Genomic DNA, 20,652 nt, shown 5'->3' with positions numbered 1-20,652 from the left:
TCGAAAAAAGTGGTCAAGGATTAAAAAAATTATGAATTGGTGCGGTATTTAAGAATTGCTCTCGCAAAAGAATAGTGCGAATGGTGCTATTAAAGTAGGCACCGGAAACTGTTGCTTTTGGCAGTCTCCGGAGAATGCCGACGTGAAATACTTAGTTCTTGTGATGTATTTTCTACCCCTGGTAGAGACCCTCGCGGTTGTCGTCGTCGTCGTCGGCGCCGCCGCCGCTTTGGTAACAGCGGCAACTCGCCATTGTATGACATAGGGTGAGGTACCTTCTGCAACCGACAGAGATGGCAGTAAGCGATTGAAGCTGATTTGCAACCTCTTGTTTGATCAGCGTCATAAGGGCTTGAATGTAACTTGCGATGGGACACAGCAAGAAGTAGCGTCGCCTTTTTAGTACTGAAATTGGAGATGGAGGATTGCGTCAAAGATGGGAAATTCATTCCGGCAAGCGTACAAATGGCGAAAATGAGGTGTGTGTGGGGAAGCATATTGCGCCAGTGACCGTGTGGCCTAATGGATAAGGCGTCGGACTTCGGATCCGAAGATTGCAGGTTCGAATCCTGTCACGGTCGAGCTTTTCCAGTTCTGCAAAAGTTGCATGCTGTTTTACTGTGTTGTTTGAGTAGTACAAAATTAGTTGAAAGTTGCTGCTGTCCGCTTCCTGGCTGCAAACCGGCGCCTACCTGAAGCTCAAGCAAGACAAAGGGGTTGTGTAGCGAAATTTTCGGCACAGTGCCGATCAGGAGAGTTCTTTTGGAACTACTGCATCTGACTCAGGACCCAAGAGCTACGCCACAGGCGTCTGCGCACTGTCGAGCATGTGTGTTGAATAATGGTGCTGATAGCCACGTATCATTTCAAGTAGATTTGATGCCTTTCGGAGACAATTTTCCATTGAATAGGATTGTAGCTCATTTGTGGCAGCAGGAAATAAGCTGTAGTCAAAAGGATCTTCCATAGATGGTCGCAGGTCGCATAAATACTGTATGGCTCGTAACGCGTTGTGTGGAGCCCGGCTAGCTCAGTCGGTAGAGCATGAGACTCTTAATCTCAGGGTCGTGGGTTCGAGCCCCACGCTGGGCGGCGCTAAATTTTGTGTCTACGCGGATGCAACCTGCGCCCCTCTCGTGAGCCTTGCGTAATGAACGTAACGGGTTACGACGATGCCTAGCTTCGTATGAATATCAGAGGAATGGTTTTTGAAGCTGAAAGTAACTCTGAAATGAAATAAATGTGTTGTTTTGGAATTTTAGGCGTACATCAATATCGTGTGAGATGTGTAGGAAAGCAGCAGCTGTGCTAACTAAATGCAAGTAATGGTCGCTAATGCGGTGCGTTTCCAGCTGAAGGGCTCCGATTCACTAGTCCATAAGAATAAAGTACCCGAAAAGGGCGCTAGGCGGCGCCTCCTTAGCTCAGTGGCAGAGCGCTGGTCTAGTAAACCAGAGGTCGTGAGTTCGATCCTCACAGGAGGCAAATGAATTTTGTAACAGCCCCATCTACCGTAGCGCTTTCGAAAAAAGTGGTCAAGGATTAAAAAAATTATGAATGGGTGCGGTATTTAAGAATTGCTCTCGCAAAAGAATAGTGCGAATGGTGCTATTAAAGTAGGCACCGGAAACTGTTGCTTTTGGCAGTCTCCGGAGAATGCCGACGTGAAATACTTAGTTCTTGTGATGTATTTTCTACCCCTGGTAGAGACCCTCGCGGTTGTCGTCGTCGTCGTCGGCGCCGCCGCCGCTTTGGTAACAGCGGCAACTCGCCATTGTATGACATAGGGTGAGGTACCTTCTGCAACCGACAGAGATGGCAGTAAGCGATTGAAGCTGATTTGCAACCTCTTGTTTGATCAGCGTCATAAGGGCTTGAATGTAACTTGCGATGGGACACAGCAAGAAGTAGCGTCGCCTTTTTAGTACTGAAATTGGAGATGGAGGATTGCGTCAAAGATGGGAAATTCATTCCGGCAAGCGTACAAATGGCGAAAATGAGGTGTGTGTGGGGAAGCATATTGCGCCAGTGACCGTGTGGCCTAATGGATAAGGCGTCGGACTTCGGATCCGAAGATTGCAGGTTCGAATCCTGTCACGGTCGAGCTTTTCCAGTTCTGCAAAAGTTGCATGCTGTTTTACTGTGTTGTTTGAGTAGTACAAAATTAGTTGAAAGTTGCTGCTGTCCGCTTCCTGGCTGCAAACCGGCGCCTACCTGAAGCTCAAGCAAGACAAAGGGGTTGTGTAGCGAAATTTTCGGCACAGTGCCGATCAGGAGAGTTCTTTTGGAACTACTGCATCTGACTCAGGACCCAAGAGCTACGCCACAGGCGTCTGCGCACTGTCGAGCATGTGTGTTGAATAATGGTGCTGATAGCCACGTATCATTTCAAGTAGATTTGATGCCTTTCGGAGACAATTTTCCATTGAATAGGATTGTAGCTCATTTGTGGCAGCAGGAAATAAGCTGTAGTCAAAAGGATCTTCCATAGATGGTCGCAGGTCGCATAAATACTGTATGGCTCGTAACGCGTTGTGTGGAGCCCGGCTAGCTCAGTCGGTAGAGCATGAGACTCTTAATCTCAGGGTCGTGGGTTCGAGCCCCACGCTGGGCGGCGCTAAATTTTGTGTCTACGCGGATGCAACCTGCGCCCCTCTCGTGAGCCTTGCGTAATGAACGTAACGGGTTACGACGATGCCTAGCTTCGTATGAATATCAGAGGAATGGTTTTTGAAGCTGAAAGTAACTCTGAAATGAAATAAATGTGTTGTTTTGGAATTTTAGGCGTACATCAATATCGTGTGAGATGTGTAGGAAAGCAGCAGCTGTGCTAACTAAATGCAAGTAATGGTCGCTAATGCGGTGCGTTTCCAGCTGAAGGGCTCCGATTCACTAGTCCATAAGAATAAAGTACCCGAAAAGGGCGCTAGGCGGCGCCTCCTTAGCTCAGTGGCAGAGCGCTGGTCTAGTAAACCAGAGGTCGTGAGTTCGATCCTCACAGGAGGCAAATGAATTTTGTAACAGCCCCATCTACCGTAGCGCTTTCGAAAAAAGTGGTCAAGGATTAAAAAAATTATGAATGGGTGCGGTATTTAAGAATTGCTCTCGCAAAAGAATAGTGCGAATGGTGCTATTAAAGTAGGCACCGGAAACTGTTGCTTTTGGCAGTCTCCGGAGAATGCCGACGTGAAATACTTAGTTCTTGTGATGTATTTTCTACCCCTGGTAGAGACCCTCGCGGTTGTCGTCGTCGTCGTCGGCGCCGCCGCCGCTTTGGTAACAGCGGCAACTCGCCATTGTATGACATAGGGTGAGGTACCTTCTGCAACCGACAGAGATGGCAGTAAGCGATTGAAGCTGATTTGCAACCTCTTGTTTGATCAGCGTCATAAGGGCTTGAATGTAACTTGCGATGGGACACAGCAAGAAGTAGCGTCGCCTTTTTAGTACTGAAATTGGAGATGGAGGATTGCGTCAAAGATGGGAAATTCATTCCGGCAAGCGTACAAATGGCGAAAATGAGGTGTGTGTGGGGAAGCATATTGCGCCAGTGACCGTGTGGCCTAATGGATAAGGCGTCGGACTTCGGATCCGAAGATTGCAGGTTCGAATCCTGTCACGGTCGAGTTTTTCCAGTTCTGCAAAAGTTGCATGCTGTTTTACTGTGTTGTTTGAGTAGTACAAAATTAGTTGAAAGTTGCTGCTGTCCGCTTCCTGGCTGCAAACCGGCGCCTACCTGAAGCTCAAGCAAGACAAAGGGGTTGTGTAGCGAAATTTTCGGCACAGTGCCGATCAGGAGAGTTCTTTTCGAACTACTGCATCTGACTCAGGACCCAAGAGCTACGCCACAGGCGTCTGCGCACTGTCGAGCATGTGTGTTGAATAATGGTGCTGATAGCCACGTATCATTTCAAGTAGATTTGATGCCTTTCGGAGACAATTTTCCATTGAATAGGATTGTAGCTCATTTGTGGCAGCAGGAAATAAGCTGTAGTCAAAAGGATCTTCCATAGATGGTCGCAGGTCGCATAAATACTGTATGGCTCGTAACGCGTTGTGTGGAGCCCGGCTAGCTCAGTCGGTAGAGCATGAGACTCTTAATCTCAGGGTCGTGGGTTCGAGCCCCACGCTGGGCGGCGCTAAATTTTGTGTCTACGCGGATGCAACCTGCGCCCCTCTCGTGAGCCTTGCGTAATGAACGTAACGGGTTACGACGATGCCTAGCTTCGTATGAATATCAGAGGAATGGTTTTTGAAGCTGAAAGTAACTCTGAAATGAAATAAATGTGTTGTTTTGGAATTTTAGGCGTACATCGATATCGTGTGAGATGTGTAGGAAAGCAGCAGCTGTGCTAACTAAATGCAAGTAATGGTCGCTAATGCGGTGCGTTTCCAGCTGAAGGGCTCCGATTCACTAGTCCATAAGAATAAAGTACCCGAAAAGGGCGCTAGGCGGCGCCTCCTTAGCTCAGTGGCAGAGCGCTGGTCTAGTAAACCAGAGGTCGTGAGTTCGATCCTCACAGGAGGCAAATGAATTTTGTAACAGCCCCATCTACCGTAGCGCTTTCGAAAAAAGTGGTCAAGGATTAAAAAAATTATGAATTGGAGCGGTATTTAAGAATTGCTCTCGCAAAAGAATAGTGCGAATGGTGCTATTAAAGTAGGCACCGGAAACTGTTGCTTTTGGCAGTCTCCGGAGAATGCCGACGTGAAATACTTAGTTCTTGTGATGTATTTTCTACCCCTGGTAGAGACCCTCGCGGTTGTCGTCGTCGTCGTCGGCGCCGCCGCCGCTTTGGTAACAGCGGCAACTCGCCATTGTATGACATAGGGTGAGGTACCTTCTGCAACCGACAGAGATGGCAGTAAGCGATTGAAGCTGATTTGCAACCTCTTGTTTGATCAGCGTCATAAGGGCTTGAATGTAACTTGCGATGGGACACAGCAAGAAGTAGCGTCGCCTTTTTAGTACTGAAATTGGAGATGGAGGATTGCGTCAAAGATGGGAAATTCATTCCGGCAAGCGTACAAATGGCGAAAATGAGGTGTGTGTGGGGAAGCATATTGCGCCAGTGACCGTGTGGCCTAATGGATAAGGCGTCGGACTTCGGATCCGAAGATTGCAGGTTCGAATCCTGTCACGGTCGAGTTTTTCCAGTTCTGCAAAAGTTGCATGCTGTTTTACTGTGTTGTTTGAGTAGTACAAAATTAGTTGAAAGTTGCTGCTGTCCGCTTCCTGGCTGCAAACCGGCGCCTACCTGAAGCTCAAGCAAGACAAAGGGGTTGTGTAGCGAAATTTTCGGCACAGTGCCGATCAGGAGAGTTCTTTTGGAACTACTGCATCTGACTCAGGACCCAAGAGCTACGCCACAGGCGTCTGCGCACTGTCGAGCATGTGTGTTGAATAATGGTGCTGATAGCCACGTATCATTTCAAGTAGATTTGATGCCTTTCGGAGACAATTTTCCATTGAATAGGATTGTAGCTCATTTGTGGCAGCAGGAAATAAGCTGTAGTCAAAAGGATCTTCCATAGATGGTCGCAGGTCGCATAAATACTGTATGGCTCGTAACGCGTTGTGTGGAGCCCGGCTAGCTCAGTCGGTAGAGCATGAGACTCTTAATCTCAGGGTCGTGGGTTCGAGCCCCACGCTGGGCGGCGCTAAATTTTGTGTCTACGCGGATGCAACCTGCGCCCCTCTCGTGAGCCTTGCGTAATGAACGTAACGGGTTACGACGATGCCTAGCTTCGTATGAATATCAGAGGAATGGTTTTTGAAGCTGAAAGTAACTCTGAAATGAAATAAATGTGTTGTTTTGGAATTTTAGGCGTACATCGATATCGTGTGAGATGTGTAGGAAAGCAGCAGCTGTGCTAACTAAATGCAAGTAATGGTCGCTAATGCGGTGCGTTTCCAGCTGAAGGGCTCCGATTCACTAGTCCATAAGAATAAAGAACCCGAAAAGGGCGCTAGGCGGCGCCTCCTTAGCTCAGTGGCAGAGCGCTGGTCTAGTAAACCAGAGGTCGTGAGTTCGATCCTCACAGGAGGCAAATGAATTTTGTAACAGCCCCATCTACCGTAGCGCTTTCGAAAAAAGTGGTCAAGGATTAAAAAAATTATGAATTGGAGCGGTATTTAAGAATTGCTCTCGCAAAAGAATAGTGCGAATGGTGCTATTAAAGTAGGCACCGGAAACTGTTGCTTTTGGCAGTCTCCGGAGAATGCCGACGTGAAATACTTAGTTCTTGTGATGTATTTTCTACCCCTGGTAGAGACCCTCGCGGTTGTCGTCGTCGTCGTCGGCGCCGCCGCCGCTTTGGTAACAGCGGCAACTCGCCATTGTATGACATAGGGTGAGGTACCTTCTGCAACCGACAGAGATGGCAGTAAGCGATTGAAGCTGATTTGCAACCTCTTGTTTGATCAGCGTCATAAGGGCTTGAATGTAACTTGCGATGGGACACAGCAAGAAGTAGCGTCGCCTTTTTAGTACTGAAATTGGAGATGGAGGATTGCGTCAAAGATGGGAAATTCATTCCGGCAAGCGTACAAATGGCGAAAATGAGATGTGTGTGGGGAAGCATATTGCGCCAGTGACCGTGTGGCCTAATGGATAAGGCGTCGGACTTCGGATCCGAAGATTGCAGGTTCGAATCCTGTCACGGTCGAGTTTTTCCAGTTCTGCAAAAGTTGCATGCTGTTTTACTGTGTTGTTTGAGTAGTACAAAATTAGTTGAAAGTTGCTGCTGTCCGCTTCCTGGCTGCAAACCGGCGCCTACCTGAAGCTCAAGCAAGACAAAGGGGTTGTGTAGCGAAATTTTCGGCACAGTGCCGATCAGGAGAGTTCTTTTGGAACTACTGCATCTGACTCAGGACCCAAGAGCTACGCCACAGGCGTCTGCGCACTGTCGAGCATGTGTGTTGAATAATGGTGCTGATAGCCACGTATCATTTCAAGTAGATTTGATGCCTTTCGGAGACAATTTTCCATTGAATAGGATTGTAGCTCATTTGTGGCAGCAGGAAATAAGCTGTAGTCAAAAGGATCTTCCATAGATGGTCGCAGGTCGCATAAATACTGTGTGGCTCGTAACGCGTTGTGTGGAGCCCGGCTAGCTCAGTCGGTAGAGCATGAGACTCTTAATCTCAGGGTCGTGGGTTCGAGCCCCACGCTGGGCGGCGCTAAATTTTGTGTCTACGCGGATGCAACCTGCGCCCCTCTCGTGAGCCTTGCGTAATGAACGTAACGGGTTACGACGATGCCTAGCTTCGTATGAATATCAGAGGAATGGTTTTTGAAGCTGAAAGTAACTCTGAAATGAAATAAATGTGTTGTTTTGGAATTTTAGGCGTACATCGATATCGTGTGAGATGTGTAGGAAAGCAGCAGCTGTGCTAACTAAATGCAAGTAATGGTCGCTAATGCGGTGCGTTTCCAGCTGAAGGGCTCCGATTCACTAGTCCATAAGAATAAAGTACCCGAAAAGGGCGCTAGGCGGCGCCTCCTTAGCTCAGTGGCAGAGCGCTGGTCTAGTAAACCAGAGGTCGTGAGTTCGATCCTCACAGGAGGCAAATGAATTTTGTAACAGCCCCATCTACCGTAGCGCTTTCGAAAAAAGTGGTCAAGGATTAAAAAAATTATGAATTGGTGCGGTATTTAAGAATTGCTCTCGCAAAAGAATAGTGCGAATGGTGCTATTAAAGTAGGCACCGGAAACTGTTGCTTTTGGCAGTCTCCGGAGAATGCCGACGTGAAATACTTAGTTCTTGTGATGTATTTTCTACCCCTGGTAGAGACCCTCGCGGTTGTCGTCGTCGTCGTCGTCGTCGGCGCCGCCGCCGCTTTGGTAACAGCGGCAACTCGCCATTGTATGACATAGGGTGAGGTACCTTCTGCAACCGACAGAGATGGCAGTAAGCGATTGAAGCTGATTTGCAACCTCTTGTTTGATCAGCGTCATAAGGGCTTGAATGTAACTTGCGATGGGACACAGCAAGAAGTAGCGTCGCCTTTTTAGTACTGAAATTGGAGATGGAGGATTGCGTCAAAGATGGGAAATTCATTCCGGCAAGCGTACAAATGGCGAAAATGAGGTGTGTGTGGGGAAGCATATTGCGCCAGTGACCGTGTGGCCTAATGGATAAGGCGTCGGACTTCGGATCCGAAGATTGCAGGTTCGAATCCTGTCACGGTCGAGTTTTTCCAGTTCTGCAAAAGTTGCATGCTGTTTTACTGTGTTGTTTGAGTAGTACAAAATTAGTTGAAAGTTGCTGCTGTCCGCTTCCTGGCTGCAAACCGGCGCCTACCTGAAGCTCAAGCAAGACAAAGGGGTTGTGTAGCGAAATTTTCGGCACAGTGCCGATCAGGAGAGTTCTTTTGGAACTACTGCATCTGACTCAGGACCCAAGAGCTACGCCACAGGCGTCTGCGCACTGTCGAGCATGTGTGTTGAATAATGGTGCTGATAGCCACGTATCATTTCAAGTAGATTTGATGCCTTTCGGAGACAATTTTCCATTGAATAGGATTGTAGCTCATTTGTGGCAGCAGGAAATAAGCTGTAGTCAAAAGGATCTTCCATAGATGGTCGCAGGTCGCATAAATACTGTATGGCTCGTAACGCGTTGTGTGGAGCCCGGCTAGCTCAGTCGGTAGAGCATGAGACTCTTAATCTCAGGGTCGTGGGTTCGAGCCCCACGCTGGGCGGCGCTAAATTTTGTGTCTACGCGGATGCAACCTGCGCCCCTCTCGTGAGCCTTGCGTAATGAACGTAACGGGTTACGACGATGCCTAGCTTCGTATGAATATCAGAGGAATGGTTTTTGAAGCTGAAAGTAACTCTGAAATGAAATAAATGTGTTGTTTTGGAATTTTAGGCGTACATCGATATCGTGTGAGATGTGTAGGAAAGCAGCAGCTGTGCTAACTAAATGCAAGTAATGGTCGCTAATGCGGTGCGTTTCCAGCTGAAGGGCTCCGATTCACTAGTCCATAAGAATAAAGTACCCGAAAAGGGCGCTAGGCGGCGCCTCCTTAGCTCAGTGGCAGAGCGCTGGTCTAGTAAACCAGAGGTCGTGAGTTCGATCCTCACAGGAGGCAAATGAATTTTGTAACAGCCCCATCTACCGTAGCGCTTTCGAAAAAAGTGGTCAAGGATTAAAAAAATTATGAATTGGTGCGGTATTTAAGAATTGCTCTCGCAAAAGAATAGTGCGAATGGTGCTATTAAAGTAGGCACCGGAAACTGTTGCTTTTGGCAGTCTCCGGAGAATGCCGACGTGAAATACTTAGTTCTTGTGATGTATTTTCTACCCCTGGTAGAGACCCTCGCGGTTGTCGTCGTCGTCGTCGTCGGCGCCGCCGCCGCTTTGGTAACAGCGGCAACTCGCCATTGTATGACATAGGGTGAGGTACCTTCTGCAACCGACAGAGATGGCAGTAAGCGATTGAAGCTGATTTGCAACCTCTTGTTTGATCAGCGTCATAAGGGCTTGAATGTAACTTGCGATGGGACACAGCAAGAAGTAGCGTCGCCTTTTTAGTACTGAAATTGGAGATGGAGGATTGCGTCAAAGATGGGAAATTCATTCCGGCAAGCGTACAAATGGCGAAAATGAGATGTGTGTGGGGAAGCATATTGCGCCAGTGACCGTGTGGCCTAATGGATAAGGCGTCGGACTTCGGATCCGAAGATTGCAGGTTCGAATCCTGTCACGGTCGAGTTTTTCCAGTTCTGCAAAAGTTGCATGCTGTTTTACTGTGTTGTTTGAGTAGTACAAAATTAGTTGAAAGTTGCTGCTGTCCGCTTCCTGGCTGCAAACCGGCGCCTACCTGAAGCTCAAGCAAGACAAAGGGGTTGTGTAGCGAAATTTTCGGCACAGTGCCGATCAGGAGAGTTCTTTTGGAACTACTGCATCTGACTCAGGACCCAAGAGCTACGCCACAGGCGTCTGCGCACTGTCGAGCATGTGTGTTGAATAATGGTGCTGATAGCCACGTATCATTTCAAGTAGATTTGATGCCTTTCGGAGACAATTTTCCATTGAATAGGATTGTAGCTCATTTGTGGCAGCAGGAAATAAGCTGTAGTCAAAAGGATCTTCCATAGATGGTCGCAGGTCGCATAAATACTGTGTGGCTCGTAACGCGTTGTGTGGAGCCCGGCTAGCTCAGTCGGTAGAGCATGAGACTCTTAATCTCAGGGTCGTGGGTTCGAGCCCCACGCTGGGCGGCGCTAAATTTTGTGTCTACGCGGATGCAACCTGCGCCCCTCTCGTGAGCCTTGCGTAATGAACGTAACGGGTTACGACGATGCCTAGCTTCGTATGAATATCAGAGGAATGGTTTTTGAAGCTGAAAGTAACTCTGAAATGAAATAAATGTGTTGTTTTGGAATTTTAGGCGTACATCGATATCGTGTGAGATGTGTAGGAAAGCAGCAGCTGTGCTAACTAAATGCAAGTAATGGTCGCTAATGCGGTGCGTTTCCAGCTGAAGGGCTCCGATTCACTAGTCCATAAGAATAAAGTACCCGAAAAGGGCGCTAGGCGGCGCCTCCTTAGCTCAGTGGCAGAGCGCTGATCTAGTAAACCAGACGTCGTGATTTCGATCCTCACAGGAGGCAAATGAATTTTGTAACAGCCCCATCTACCGTAGCGCTTTCGAAAAAAGTGGTCAAGGATTAAAAAAATTATGAATTGGTGCGGTATTTAAGAATTGCTCTCGCAAAAGAATAGTGCGAATGGTGCTATTAAAGTAGGCACCGGAAACTGTTGCTTTTGGCAGTCTCCGGAGAATGCCGACGTGAAATACTTAGTTCTTGTGATGTATTTTCTACCCCTGGTAGAGACCCTCGCGGTTGTCGTCGTCGTCGTCGTCGGCGCCGCCGCCGCTTTGGTAACAGCGGCAACTCGCCATTGTATGACATAGGGTGAGGTACCTTCTGCAACCGACAGAGATGGCAGTAAGCGATTGAAGCTGATTTGCAACCTCTTGTTTGATCAGCGTCATAAGGGCTTGAATGTAACTTGCGATGGGACACAGCAAGAAGTAGCGTCGCCTTTTTAGTACTGAAATTGGAGATGGAGGATTGCGTCAAAGATGGGAAATTCATTCCGGCAAGCGTACAAATGGCGAAAATGAGATGTGTGTGGGGAAGCATATTGCGCCAGTGACCGTGTGGCCTAATGGATAAGGCGTCGGACTTCGGATCCGAAGATTGCAGGTTCGAATCCTGTCACGGTCGAGTTTTTCCAGTTCTGCAAAAGTTGCATGCTGTTTTACTGTGTTGTTTGAGTAGTACAAAATTAGTTGAAAGTTGCTGCTGTCCGCTTCCTGGCTGCAAACCGGCGCCTACCTGAAGCTCAAGCAAGACAAAGGGGTTGTGTAGCGAAATTTTCGGCACAGTGCCGATCAGGAGAGTTCTTTTGGAACTACTGCATCTGACTCAGGACCCAAGAGCTACGCCACAGGCGTCTGCGCACTGTCGAGCATGTGTGTTGAATAATGGTGCTGATAGCCACGTATCATTTCAAGTAGATTTGATGCCTTTCGGAGACAATTTTCCATTGAATAGGATTGTAGCTCATTTGTGGCAGCAGGAAATAAGCTGTAGTCAAAAGGATCTTCCATAGATGGTCGCAGGTCGCATAAATACTGTGTGGCTCGTAACGCGTTGTGTGGAGCCCGGCTAGCTCAGTCGGTAGAGCATGAGGCTCTTAATCTCAGGGTCGTGGGTTCGAGCCCCACGCTGGGCGGCGCTAAATTTTGTGTCTACGCGGATGCAACCTGCGCCCCTCTCGTGAGCCTTGCGTAATGAACGTAACGGGTTACGACGATGCCTAGCTTCGTATGAATATCAGAGGAATGGTTTTTGAAGCTGAAAGTAACTCTGAAATGAAATAAATGTGTTGTTTTGGAATTTTAGGCGTACATCGATATCGTGTGAGATGTGTAGGAAAGCAGCAGCTGTGCTAACTAAATGCAAGTAATGGTCGCTAATGCGGTGCGTTTCCAGCTGAAGGGCTCCGATTCACTAGTCCATAAGAATAAAGTACCCGAAAAGGGCGCTAGGCGGCGCCTCCTTAGCTCAGTGGCAGAGCGCTGGTCTAGTAAACCAGACGTCGTGAGTTCGATCCTCACAGGAGGCAAATGAATTTTGTAACAGCCCCATCTACCGTAGCGCTTTCGAAAAAAGTGGTCAAGGATTAAAAAAATTATGAATTGGTGCGGTATTTAAGAATTGCTCTCGCAAAAGAATAGTGCGAATGGTGCTATTAAAGTAGGCACCGGAAACTGTTGCTTTTGGCAGTCTCCGGAGAATGCCGACGTGAAATACTTAGTTCTTGTGATGTATTTTCTACCCCTGGTAGAGACCCTCGCGGTTGTCGTCGTCGTCGTCGGCGCCGCCGCCGCTTTGGTAACAGCGGCAACTCGCCATTGTATGACATAGGGTGAGGTACCTTCTGCAACCGACAGAGATGGCAGTAAGCGATTGAAGCTGATTTGCAACCTCTTGTTTGATCAGCGTCATAAGGGCTTGAATGTAACTTGCGATGGGACACAGCAAGAAGTAGCGTCGCCTTTTTAGTACTGAAATTGGAGATGGAGGATTGCGTCAAAGATGGGAAATTCATTCCGGCAAGCGTACAAATGGCGAAAATGAGGTGTGTGTGGGGAAGCATATTGCGCCAGTGACCGTGTGGCCTAATGGATAAGGCGTCGGACTTCGGATCCGAAGATTGCAGGTTCGAATCCTGTCACGGTCGAGTTTTTCCAGTTCTGCAAAAGTTGCATGCTGTTTTACTGTGTTGTTTGAGTAGTACAAAATTAGTTGAAAGTTGCTGCTGTCCGCTTCCTGGCTGCAAACCGGCGTCTACCTGAAGCTCAAGCAAGACAAAGGGGTTGTGTAGCGAAATTTTCGGCACAGTGCCGATCAGGAGAGTTCTTTTGGAACTACTGCATCTGACTCAGGACCCAAGAGCTACGCCACAGGCGTCTGCGCACTGTCGAGCATGTGTGTTGAATAATGGTGCTGATAGCCACGTATCATTTCAAGTAGATTTGATGCCTTTCGGAGACAATTTTCCATTGAATAGGATTGTAGCTCATTTGTGGCAGCAGGAAATAAGCTGTAGTCAAAAGGATCTTCCATAGATGGTCGCAGGTCGCATAAATACTGTATGGCTCGTAACGCGTTGTGTGGAGCCCGGCTAGCTCAGTCGGTAGAGCATGAGACTCTTAATCTCAGGGTCGTGGGTTCGAGCCCCACGCTGGGCGGCGCTAAATTTTGTGTCTACGCGGATGCAACCTGCGCCCCTCTCGTGAGCCTTGCGTAATGAACGTAACGGGTTACGACGATGCCTAGCTTCGTATGAATATCAGAGGAATGGTTTTTGAAGCTGAAAGTAACTCTGAAATGAAATAAATGTGTTGTTTTGGAATTTTAGGCGTACATCGATATCGTGTGAGATGTGTAGGAAAGCAGCAGCTGTGCTAACTAAATGCAAGTAATGGTCGCTAATGCGGTGCGTTTCCAGCTGAAGGGCTCCGATTCACTAGTCCATAAGAATAAAGTACCCGAAAAGGGCGCTAGGCGGCGCCTACTTAGCTCAGTGGCAGAGCGCTGGTCTAGTAAACCAGAGGTCGTGAGTTCGATCCTCACAGGAGGCAAATGAATTTTGTAACAGCCCCATCTACCGTAGCGCTTTCGAAAAAAGTGGTCAAGGATTAAAAAAATTATGAATTGGTGCGGTATTTAAGAATTGCTCTCGCAAAAGAATAGTGCGAATGGTGCTATTAAAGTAGGCACCGGAAACTGTTGCTTTTGGCAGTCTCCGGAGAATGCCGACGTGAAATACTTAGTTCTTGTGATGTATTTTCTACCCCTGGTAGAGACCCTCGCGGTTGTCGTCGTCGTCGTCGGCGCCGCCGCCGCTTTGGTAACAGCGGCAACTCGCCATTGTATGACATAGGGTGAGGTACCTTCTGCAACCGACAGAGATGGCAGTAAGCGATTGAAGCTGATTTGCAACCTCTTGTTTGATCAGCGTCATAAGGGCTTGAATGTAACTTGCGATGGGACACAGCAAGAAGTAGCGTCGCCTTTTTAGTACTGAAATTGGAGATGGAGGATTGCGTCAAAGATGGGAAATTCATTCCGGCAAGCGTACAAATGGCGAAAATGAGATGTGTGTGGGGAAGCATATTGCGCCAGTGACCGTGTGGCCTAATGGATAAGGCGTCGGACTTCGGATCCGAAGATTGCAGGTTCGAATCCTGTCACGGTCGAGTTTTTCCAGTTCTGCAAAAGTTGCATGCTGTTTTACTGTGTTGTTTGAGTAGTACAAAATTAGTTGAAAGTTGCTGCTGTCCGCTTCCTGGCTGCAAACCGGCGCCTACCTGAAGCTCAAGCAAGACAAAGGGGTTGTGTAGCGAAATTTTCGGCACAGTGCCGATCAGGAGAGTTCTTTTGGAACTACTGCATCTGACTCAGGACCCAAGAGCTACGCCACAGGCGTCTGCGCACTGTCGAGCATGTGTGTTGAATAATGGTGCTGATAGCCACGTATCATTTCAAGTAGATTTGATGCCTTTCGGAGACAATTTTCCATTGAATAGGATTGTAGCTCATTTGTGGCAGCAGGAAATAAGCTGTAGTCAAAAGGATCTTCCATAGATGGTCGCAGGTCGCATAAATACTGTGTGGCTCGTAACGCGTTGTGTGGAGCCCGGCTAGCTCAGTCGGTAGAGCATGAGACTCTTAATCTCAGGGTCGTGGGTTCGAGCCCCACGCTGGGCGGCGCTAAATTTTGTGTCTACGCGGATGCAACCTGCGCCCCTCTCGTGAGCCTTGCGTAATGAACGTAACGGGTTACGACGATGCCTAGCTTCGTATGAATATCAGAGGAATGGTTTTTGAAGCTGAAAGTAACTCTGAAATGAAATAAATGTGTTGTTTTGGAATTTTAGGCGTACATCGATATCGTGTGAGATGTGTAGGAAAGCAGCAGCTGTGCTAACTAAATGCAAGTAATGGTCGCTAATGCGGTGCGTTTCCAGCTGAAGGGCTCCGATTCACTAGTCCATAAGAATAAAGTACCCGAAAAAGGCGCTAGGCGGCGCCTCCTTAGCTCAGTGGCAGAGTGCTGGTCTAGTAAACCAGAGGTCGTGAGTTCGATCCTCACAGGAGGCAAATGAATTTTGTAACAGCCCCATCTACCGTAGCGCTTTCGAAAAAAGTGGTCAAGGATTAAAAAAATTATGAATGGGTGCGGTATTTAAGAATTGCTCTCGCAAAAGAATAGTGCGAATGGTGCTATTAAAGTAGGCACCGGAAACTGTTGCTTTTGGCAGTCTCCGGAGAATGCCGACGTGAAATACTTAGTTCTTGTGATGTATTTTCTACCCCTGGTAGAGACCCTCGCGGTTGTCGTCGTCGTCGTCGGCGCCGCCGCCGCTTTGGTAACAGCGGCAACTCGCCATTGTATGACATAGGGTGAGGTACCTTCTGCAACCGACAGAGATGGCAGTAAGCGATTGAAGCTGATTTGCAACCTCTTGTTTGATCAGCGTCATAAGGGCTTGAATGTAACTTGCGATGGGACACAGCAAGAAGTAGCGTCGCCTTTTTAGTACTGAAATTGGAGATGGAGGATTGCGTCAAAGATGGGAAATTCATTCCGGCAAGCGTACAAATGGCGAAAATGAGGTGTGTGTGGGGAAGCATATTGCGCCAGTGACCGTGTGGCCTAATGGATAAGGCGTCGGACTTCGGATCCGAAGATTGCAGGTTCGAATCCTGTCACGGTCGAGTTTTTCCAGTTCTGCAAAAGTTGCATGCTGTTTTACTGTGTTGTTTGAGTAGTACAAAATTAGTTGAAAGTTGCTGCTGTCCGCTTCCTGGCTGCAAACCGGCGCCTACCTGAAGCTCAAGCAAGACAAAGGGGTTGTGTAGCGAAATTTTCGGCACAGTGCCGATCAGGAGAGTTCTTTTGGAACTACTGCATCTGACTCAGGACCCAAGAGCTACGCCACAGGCGTCTGCGCACTGTCGAGCATGTGTGTTGAATAATGGTGCTGATAGCCACGTATCATTTCAAGTAGATTTGATGCCTTTCGGAGACAATTTTCCATTGAATAGGATTGTAGCTCATTTGTGGCAGCAGGAAATAAGCTGTAGTCAAAAGGATCTTCCATAGATGGTCGCAGGTCGCATAAATACTGTATGGCTCGTAACGCGTTGTGTGGAGCCCGGCTAGCTCAGTCGGTAGAGCATGAGACTCTTAATCTCAGGGTCGTGGGTTCGAGCCCCACGCTGGGCGGCGCTAAATTTTGTGTCTACGCGGATGCAACCTGCGCCCCTCTCGTGAGCCTTGCGTAATGAACGTAACGGGTTACGACGATGCCTAGCTTCGTATGAATATCAGAGGAATGGTTTTTGAAGCTGAAAGTAACTCTGAAATGAAATAAATGTGTTGTTTTGGAATTTTAGGCGTACATCGATATCGTGTGAGATGTGTAGGAAAGCAGCAGCTGTGCTAACTAAATGCAAGTAATGGTCGCTAATGCGGTGCGTTTCCAGCTGAAGGGCTCCGATTCACTAGTCCATAAGAATAAAGTACCCGAAAAGGGCGCTAGGCGGCGCCTACTTAGCTCAGTGGCAGAGCGCTGGTCTAGTAAACCAGAGGTCGTGAGTTCGATCCTCACAGGAGGCAAATGAATTTTGTAACAGCCCCATCTACCGTAGCGCTTTCGAAAAAAGTGGTCAAGGATTAAAAAAATTATGAATTGGTGCGGTATTTAAGAATTGCTCTCGCAAAAGAATAGTGCGAATGGTGCTATTAAAGTAGGCACCGGAAACTGTTGCTTTTGGCAGTCTCCGGAGAATGCCGACGTGAAATACTTAGTTCTTGTGATGTATTTTCTACCCCTGGTAGAGACCCTCGCGGTTGTCGTCGTCGTCGTCGGCGCCGCCGCCGCTTTGGTAACAGCGGCAACTCGCCATTGTATGACATAGGGTGAGGTACCTTCTGCAACCGACAGAGATGGCAGTAAGCGATTGAAGCTGATTTGCAACCTCTTGTTTGATCAGCGTCATAAGGGCTTGAATGTAACTTGCGATGGGACACAGCAAGAAGTAGCGTCGCCTTTTTAGTACTGAAATTGGAGATGGAGGATTGCGTCAAAGATGGGAAATTCATTCCGGCAAGCGTACAAATGGCGAAAATGAGATGTGTGTGGGGAAGCATATTGCGCCAGTGACCGTGTGGCCTAATGGATAAGGCGTCGGACTTCGGATCCGAAGATTGCAGGTTCGAATCCTGTCACGGTCGAGTTTTTCCAGTTCTGCAAAAGTTGCATGCTGTTTTACTGTGTTGTTTGAGTAGTACAAAATTAGTTGAAAGTTGCTGCTGTCCGCTTCCTGGCTGCAAACCGGCGCCTACCTGAAGCTCAAGCAAGACAAAGGGGTTGTGTAGCGAAATTTTCGGCACAGTGCCGATCAGGAGAGTTCTTTTGGAACTACTGCATCTGACTCAGGACCCAAGAGCTACGCCACAGGCGTCTGCGCACTGTCGAGCATGTGTGTTGAATAATGGTGCTGATAGCCACGTATCATTTCAAGTAGATTTGATGCCTTTCGGAGACAATTTTCCATTGAATAGGATTGTAGCTCATTTGTGGCAGCAGGAAATAAGCTGTAGTCAAAAGGATCTTCCATAGATGGTCGCAGGTCGCATAAATACTGTGTGGCTCGTAACGCGTTGTGTGGAGCCCGGCTAGCTCAGTCGGTAGAGCATGAGACTCTTAATCTCAGGGTCGTGGGTTCGAGCCCCACGCTGGGCGGCGCTAAATTTTGTGTCTACGCGGATGCAACCTGCGCCCCTCTCGTGAGCCTTGCGTAATGAACGTAACGGGTTACGACGATGCCTAGCTTCGTATGAATATCAGAGGAATGGTTTTTGAAGCTGAAAGTAACTCTGAAATGAAATAAATGTGTTGTTTTGGAATTTTAGGCGTACATCGATATCGTGTGAGATGTGTAGGAAAGCAGCAGCTGTGCTAACTAAATGCAAGTAATGGTCGCTAATGCGGTGCGTTTCCAGCTGAAGGGCTCCGATTCACTAGTCCATAAGAATAAAGTACCCGAAAAGGGCGCTAGGCGGCGCCTCCTTAGCTCAGTGGCAGAGCGCTGGTCTAGTAAACCAGAGGTCGTGAGTTCGATCCTCACAGGAGGCAAATGAATTTTGTAACAGCCCCATCTACCGTAGCGCTTTCGAAAAAAGTGGTCAAGGATTAAAAAAATTATGAATGGGTGCGGTATTTAAGAATTGCTCTCGCAAAAGAATAGTGCGAATGGTGCTATTAAAGTAGGCACCGGAAACTGTTGCTTTTGGCAGTCTCTGGAGAATGCCGACGTGAAATACTTAGTTCTTGTGATGTATTTTCTACCCCTAGTAGAGACCCTCGCGGTTGTCGTCGTCGTCGTCGTCGGCGCCGCCGCCGCTTTGGTAACAGCGGCAACTCGCCATTGTATGACATAGGGTGAGGTACCTTCTGCAACCGACAGAGATGGCAGTAAGCGATTGAAGCTGATTTGCAACCTCTTGTTTGATCAGCGTCATAAGGGCTTGAATGTAACTTGCGATGGGACACAGCAAGAAGTAGCGTCGCCTTTTTAGTACTGAAATTGGAGATGGAGGATTGCGTCAAAGATGGGAAATTAATTCCGGCAAGCGTACAAATGGCGAAAATGAGGTGTGTGTGGGGAAGCATATTGCGCCAGTGACCGTGTGGCCTAATGGATAAGGCGTCGGACTTCGGATCCGAAGAATGCAGGTTCGAATCCTGTCACGGTCGAGTTTTTCCAGTTCTGCAAAAGTTGCATGCTGTTTTACTGTGTTGTTTGAGTAGTACAAAATTAGTTGAAAGTTGCTGCTGTCCGCTTCCTGGCTGCAAACCGGCGCCTACCTGAAGCTCAAGCAAGACAAAGGGGTTGTGTAGCGAAATTTTCGGCACAGTGCCGATCAGGAGAGTTCTTTTGGAACTACTGCATCTGACTCAGGACCCAAGAGCTACGCCACAGGCGTCTGCGCACTGTCGAGCATGTGTGTTGAATAATGGTGCTGATAGCCACGTATCATTTCAAGTAGATTTGATGCCTTTCGGAGACAATTTTCCATTGAATAGGATTGTAGCTCATTTGTGGCAGCAGGAAATAAGCTGTAGTCAAAAGGATCTTCCATAGATGGTCGCAGGTCGCATAAATACTGTATGGCTCGTAACGCGTTGTGTGGAGCCCGGCTAGCTCAGTCGGTAGAGCATGAGACTCTTAATCTCAGGGTCGTGGGTTCGAGCCCCACGCTGGGCGGCGCTAAATTTTGTGTCTACGCGGATGCAACCTGCGCCCCTCTCGTGAGCCTTGCGTAATGAACGTAACGGGTTACGACGATGCCTAGCTTCGTATGAATATCAGAGGAATGGTTTTTGAAGCTGAAAGTAACTCTGAAATGAAATAAATGTGTTGTTTTGGAATTTTAGGCGTACATCGATAACGTGTGAGATGTGTAGGAAAGCAGCAGCTGTGCTAACTAAATGCAAGTAATGGTCGCTAATGCGGTGCGTTTCCAGCTGAAGGGCTCCGATTCACTAGTCCATAAGAATAAAGTACCCGAAAAGGGCGCTAGGCGGCGCCTCCTTAGCTCAGTGGCAGAGCGCTGGTCTAGTAAACCAGAGGTCGTGAGTTCGATCCTCACAGGAGGCAAATGAATTTTGTAACAGCCCCATCTACCGTAGCGCTTTCGAAAAAAGTGGTCAAGGATTAAAAAAATTATGAATGGGTGCGGTATTTAAGAATTGCTCTCGCAAAAGAATAGTGCGAATGGTGCTATTAAAGTAGGCACCGGAAACTGTTGCTTTTGCTGATATGCCCAAGCCACCCCCACCAGTTCACCTTCTCCAATATGCTGATGACACCGCCTTCCTGGCTCTCTATCCTACCCTTCAACGGTCTCAACGTACCCTCCAAACCCACCTTAACCAGTTCACCACTTGGTGTAATCAGTGGCTCCTCCGTCTCAACCCCTCCAAAACCCAGGCAATCATCATAGGCCGTACCACTCGCTCCTTTCGCCTCCAAGATTTCTACCTCACCCTTTATGGTCGTCCTATCCAACTCACCCCCACCCTGAAATACCTTGGCCTCACCCTTGACCGACACCTCACCTGGACCCCTCATCTCCTGACCATCCAGCAGAAAGCCCATTCCCGCCTCCGCCTGCTGAAACTCCTGTCCGGCCGGACATGGGGATTGCATCCTTCTACCATCCTCCACACCTACAAATCCCTCATCCGTCCTATACTCTGTTATGCCAGCGTCGCCTGGATCTCCGCCCCCACCCGCTTTTACAAGGCTCTCCAAATCCTTGAACGCCATGCGCTCCGCCTTGCCTTCCGTATCCGCCTTCCTTCCCCCACACGGCTCCTGTATGAACTGATCCCCTTCCCCCACCTCCTCTTGTTCCTCCAACATCTCCGCATCCTTTACATTGTTCGCAGGCTTGATCCCCCCCACCCTCTGGTTTCCTCCTTCCTCTCCACCCCCAGCCCGTTGCCGCGCCTCTATCGCTGTATCCCTCCCTCTCTCCACCTC

General features: G+C 48.3%; 39 non-coding genes across 39 annotated transcripts; all 39 read left to right on the top strand.

The window, feature by feature from the left end:
- The first annotated feature begins 508 nt into the window (after positions 1-508).
- Trnar-ucg lies at positions 509-581 on the top strand. Its single transcript has one exon. It is a non-coding gene; the product is annotated as a tRNA-Arg (tRNA).
- A 438-nt stretch (positions 582-1,019) lies between these two features.
- Trnak-cuu lies at positions 1,020-1,092 on the top strand. The gene has a single exon. It is a non-coding gene; the product is annotated as a tRNA-Lys (tRNA).
- A 321-nt stretch (positions 1,093-1,413) lies between these two features.
- On the top strand, positions 1,414-1,485 carry Trnat-agu. Its single transcript has one exon. It is a non-coding gene; the product is annotated as a tRNA-Thr (tRNA).
- A 545-nt stretch (positions 1,486-2,030) lies between these two features.
- Trnar-ucg lies at positions 2,031-2,103 on the top strand. Its single transcript has one exon. It is a non-coding gene; the product is annotated as a tRNA-Arg (tRNA).
- Positions 2,104-2,541: 438 nt separating this feature from the next.
- Positions 2,542-2,614, top strand: Trnak-cuu. Its single transcript has one exon. It is a non-coding gene; the product is annotated as a tRNA-Lys (tRNA).
- A 321-nt stretch (positions 2,615-2,935) lies between these two features.
- On the top strand, positions 2,936-3,007 carry Trnat-agu. The gene has a single exon. It is a non-coding gene; the product is annotated as a tRNA-Thr (tRNA).
- Positions 3,008-3,552: 545 nt separating this feature from the next.
- Positions 3,553-3,625, top strand: Trnar-ucg. Its single transcript has one exon. It is a non-coding gene; the product is annotated as a tRNA-Arg (tRNA).
- Positions 3,626-4,063: 438 nt separating this feature from the next.
- Trnak-cuu lies at positions 4,064-4,136 on the top strand. Its single transcript has one exon. It is a non-coding gene; the product is annotated as a tRNA-Lys (tRNA).
- A 321-nt stretch (positions 4,137-4,457) lies between these two features.
- Trnat-agu lies at positions 4,458-4,529 on the top strand. The gene has a single exon. It is a non-coding gene; the product is annotated as a tRNA-Thr (tRNA).
- Positions 4,530-5,074: 545 nt separating this feature from the next.
- Positions 5,075-5,147, top strand: Trnar-ucg. The gene has a single exon. It is a non-coding gene; the product is annotated as a tRNA-Arg (tRNA).
- Positions 5,148-5,585: 438 nt separating this feature from the next.
- Positions 5,586-5,658, top strand: Trnak-cuu. The gene has a single exon. It is a non-coding gene; the product is annotated as a tRNA-Lys (tRNA).
- Positions 5,659-5,979: 321 nt separating this feature from the next.
- Trnat-agu lies at positions 5,980-6,051 on the top strand. Its single transcript has one exon. It is a non-coding gene; the product is annotated as a tRNA-Thr (tRNA).
- A 545-nt stretch (positions 6,052-6,596) lies between these two features.
- Trnar-ucg lies at positions 6,597-6,669 on the top strand. The gene has a single exon. It is a non-coding gene; the product is annotated as a tRNA-Arg (tRNA).
- A 438-nt stretch (positions 6,670-7,107) lies between these two features.
- Trnak-cuu lies at positions 7,108-7,180 on the top strand. The gene has a single exon. It is a non-coding gene; the product is annotated as a tRNA-Lys (tRNA).
- Positions 7,181-7,501: 321 nt separating this feature from the next.
- Positions 7,502-7,573, top strand: Trnat-agu. The gene has a single exon. It is a non-coding gene; the product is annotated as a tRNA-Thr (tRNA).
- A 551-nt stretch (positions 7,574-8,124) lies between these two features.
- On the top strand, positions 8,125-8,197 carry Trnar-ucg. The gene has a single exon. It is a non-coding gene; the product is annotated as a tRNA-Arg (tRNA).
- Positions 8,198-8,635: 438 nt separating this feature from the next.
- On the top strand, positions 8,636-8,708 carry Trnak-cuu. Its single transcript has one exon. It is a non-coding gene; the product is annotated as a tRNA-Lys (tRNA).
- A 321-nt stretch (positions 8,709-9,029) lies between these two features.
- On the top strand, positions 9,030-9,101 carry Trnat-agu. The gene has a single exon. It is a non-coding gene; the product is annotated as a tRNA-Thr (tRNA).
- Positions 9,102-9,649: 548 nt separating this feature from the next.
- On the top strand, positions 9,650-9,722 carry Trnar-ucg. Its single transcript has one exon. It is a non-coding gene; the product is annotated as a tRNA-Arg (tRNA).
- A 438-nt stretch (positions 9,723-10,160) lies between these two features.
- On the top strand, positions 10,161-10,233 carry Trnak-cuu. Its single transcript has one exon. It is a non-coding gene; the product is annotated as a tRNA-Lys (tRNA).
- A 321-nt stretch (positions 10,234-10,554) lies between these two features.
- On the top strand, positions 10,555-10,626 carry Trnat-agu. Its single transcript has one exon. It is a non-coding gene; the product is annotated as a tRNA-Thr (tRNA).
- Positions 10,627-11,174: 548 nt separating this feature from the next.
- On the top strand, positions 11,175-11,247 carry Trnar-ucg. Its single transcript has one exon. It is a non-coding gene; the product is annotated as a tRNA-Arg (tRNA).
- A 438-nt stretch (positions 11,248-11,685) lies between these two features.
- On the top strand, positions 11,686-11,758 carry Trnak-cuu. Its single transcript has one exon. It is a non-coding gene; the product is annotated as a tRNA-Lys (tRNA).
- A 321-nt stretch (positions 11,759-12,079) lies between these two features.
- On the top strand, positions 12,080-12,151 carry Trnat-agu. Its single transcript has one exon. It is a non-coding gene; the product is annotated as a tRNA-Thr (tRNA).
- A 545-nt stretch (positions 12,152-12,696) lies between these two features.
- Trnar-ucg lies at positions 12,697-12,769 on the top strand. The gene has a single exon. It is a non-coding gene; the product is annotated as a tRNA-Arg (tRNA).
- A 438-nt stretch (positions 12,770-13,207) lies between these two features.
- Positions 13,208-13,280, top strand: Trnak-cuu. Its single transcript has one exon. It is a non-coding gene; the product is annotated as a tRNA-Lys (tRNA).
- A 321-nt stretch (positions 13,281-13,601) lies between these two features.
- Positions 13,602-13,673, top strand: Trnat-agu. The gene has a single exon. It is a non-coding gene; the product is annotated as a tRNA-Thr (tRNA).
- A 545-nt stretch (positions 13,674-14,218) lies between these two features.
- Trnar-ucg lies at positions 14,219-14,291 on the top strand. The gene has a single exon. It is a non-coding gene; the product is annotated as a tRNA-Arg (tRNA).
- Positions 14,292-14,729: 438 nt separating this feature from the next.
- On the top strand, positions 14,730-14,802 carry Trnak-cuu. Its single transcript has one exon. It is a non-coding gene; the product is annotated as a tRNA-Lys (tRNA).
- Positions 14,803-15,123: 321 nt separating this feature from the next.
- Trnat-agu lies at positions 15,124-15,195 on the top strand. Its single transcript has one exon. It is a non-coding gene; the product is annotated as a tRNA-Thr (tRNA).
- Positions 15,196-15,740: 545 nt separating this feature from the next.
- Positions 15,741-15,813, top strand: Trnar-ucg. Its single transcript has one exon. It is a non-coding gene; the product is annotated as a tRNA-Arg (tRNA).
- A 438-nt stretch (positions 15,814-16,251) lies between these two features.
- On the top strand, positions 16,252-16,324 carry Trnak-cuu. Its single transcript has one exon. It is a non-coding gene; the product is annotated as a tRNA-Lys (tRNA).
- Positions 16,325-16,645: 321 nt separating this feature from the next.
- Trnat-agu lies at positions 16,646-16,717 on the top strand. Its single transcript has one exon. It is a non-coding gene; the product is annotated as a tRNA-Thr (tRNA).
- A 545-nt stretch (positions 16,718-17,262) lies between these two features.
- Trnar-ucg lies at positions 17,263-17,335 on the top strand. Its single transcript has one exon. It is a non-coding gene; the product is annotated as a tRNA-Arg (tRNA).
- Positions 17,336-17,773: 438 nt separating this feature from the next.
- Trnak-cuu lies at positions 17,774-17,846 on the top strand. The gene has a single exon. It is a non-coding gene; the product is annotated as a tRNA-Lys (tRNA).
- A 321-nt stretch (positions 17,847-18,167) lies between these two features.
- Positions 18,168-18,239, top strand: Trnat-agu. Its single transcript has one exon. It is a non-coding gene; the product is annotated as a tRNA-Thr (tRNA).
- A 548-nt stretch (positions 18,240-18,787) lies between these two features.
- On the top strand, positions 18,788-18,860 carry Trnar-ucg. The gene has a single exon. It is a non-coding gene; the product is annotated as a tRNA-Arg (tRNA).
- A 438-nt stretch (positions 18,861-19,298) lies between these two features.
- Positions 19,299-19,371, top strand: Trnak-cuu. The gene has a single exon. It is a non-coding gene; the product is annotated as a tRNA-Lys (tRNA).
- Positions 19,372-19,692: 321 nt separating this feature from the next.
- On the top strand, positions 19,693-19,764 carry Trnat-agu. The gene has a single exon. It is a non-coding gene; the product is annotated as a tRNA-Thr (tRNA).
- Positions 19,765-20,652: the final 888 nt, after the last annotated feature.

This window comes from Schistocerca piceifrons, unplaced genomic scaffold, assembly GCF_021461385.2.
Source record: "Schistocerca piceifrons isolate TAMUIC-IGC-003096 unplaced genomic scaffold, iqSchPice1.1 HiC_scaffold_1772, whole genome shotgun sequence".
Classification (NCBI taxonomy): Eukaryota; Metazoa; Arthropoda; class Insecta; order Orthoptera; family Acrididae; genus Schistocerca; species Schistocerca piceifrons.
The sequence above is the reverse complement of the archived record's forward strand: the minus strand, read 5'-3'. Positions and strand labels throughout refer to the sequence as shown.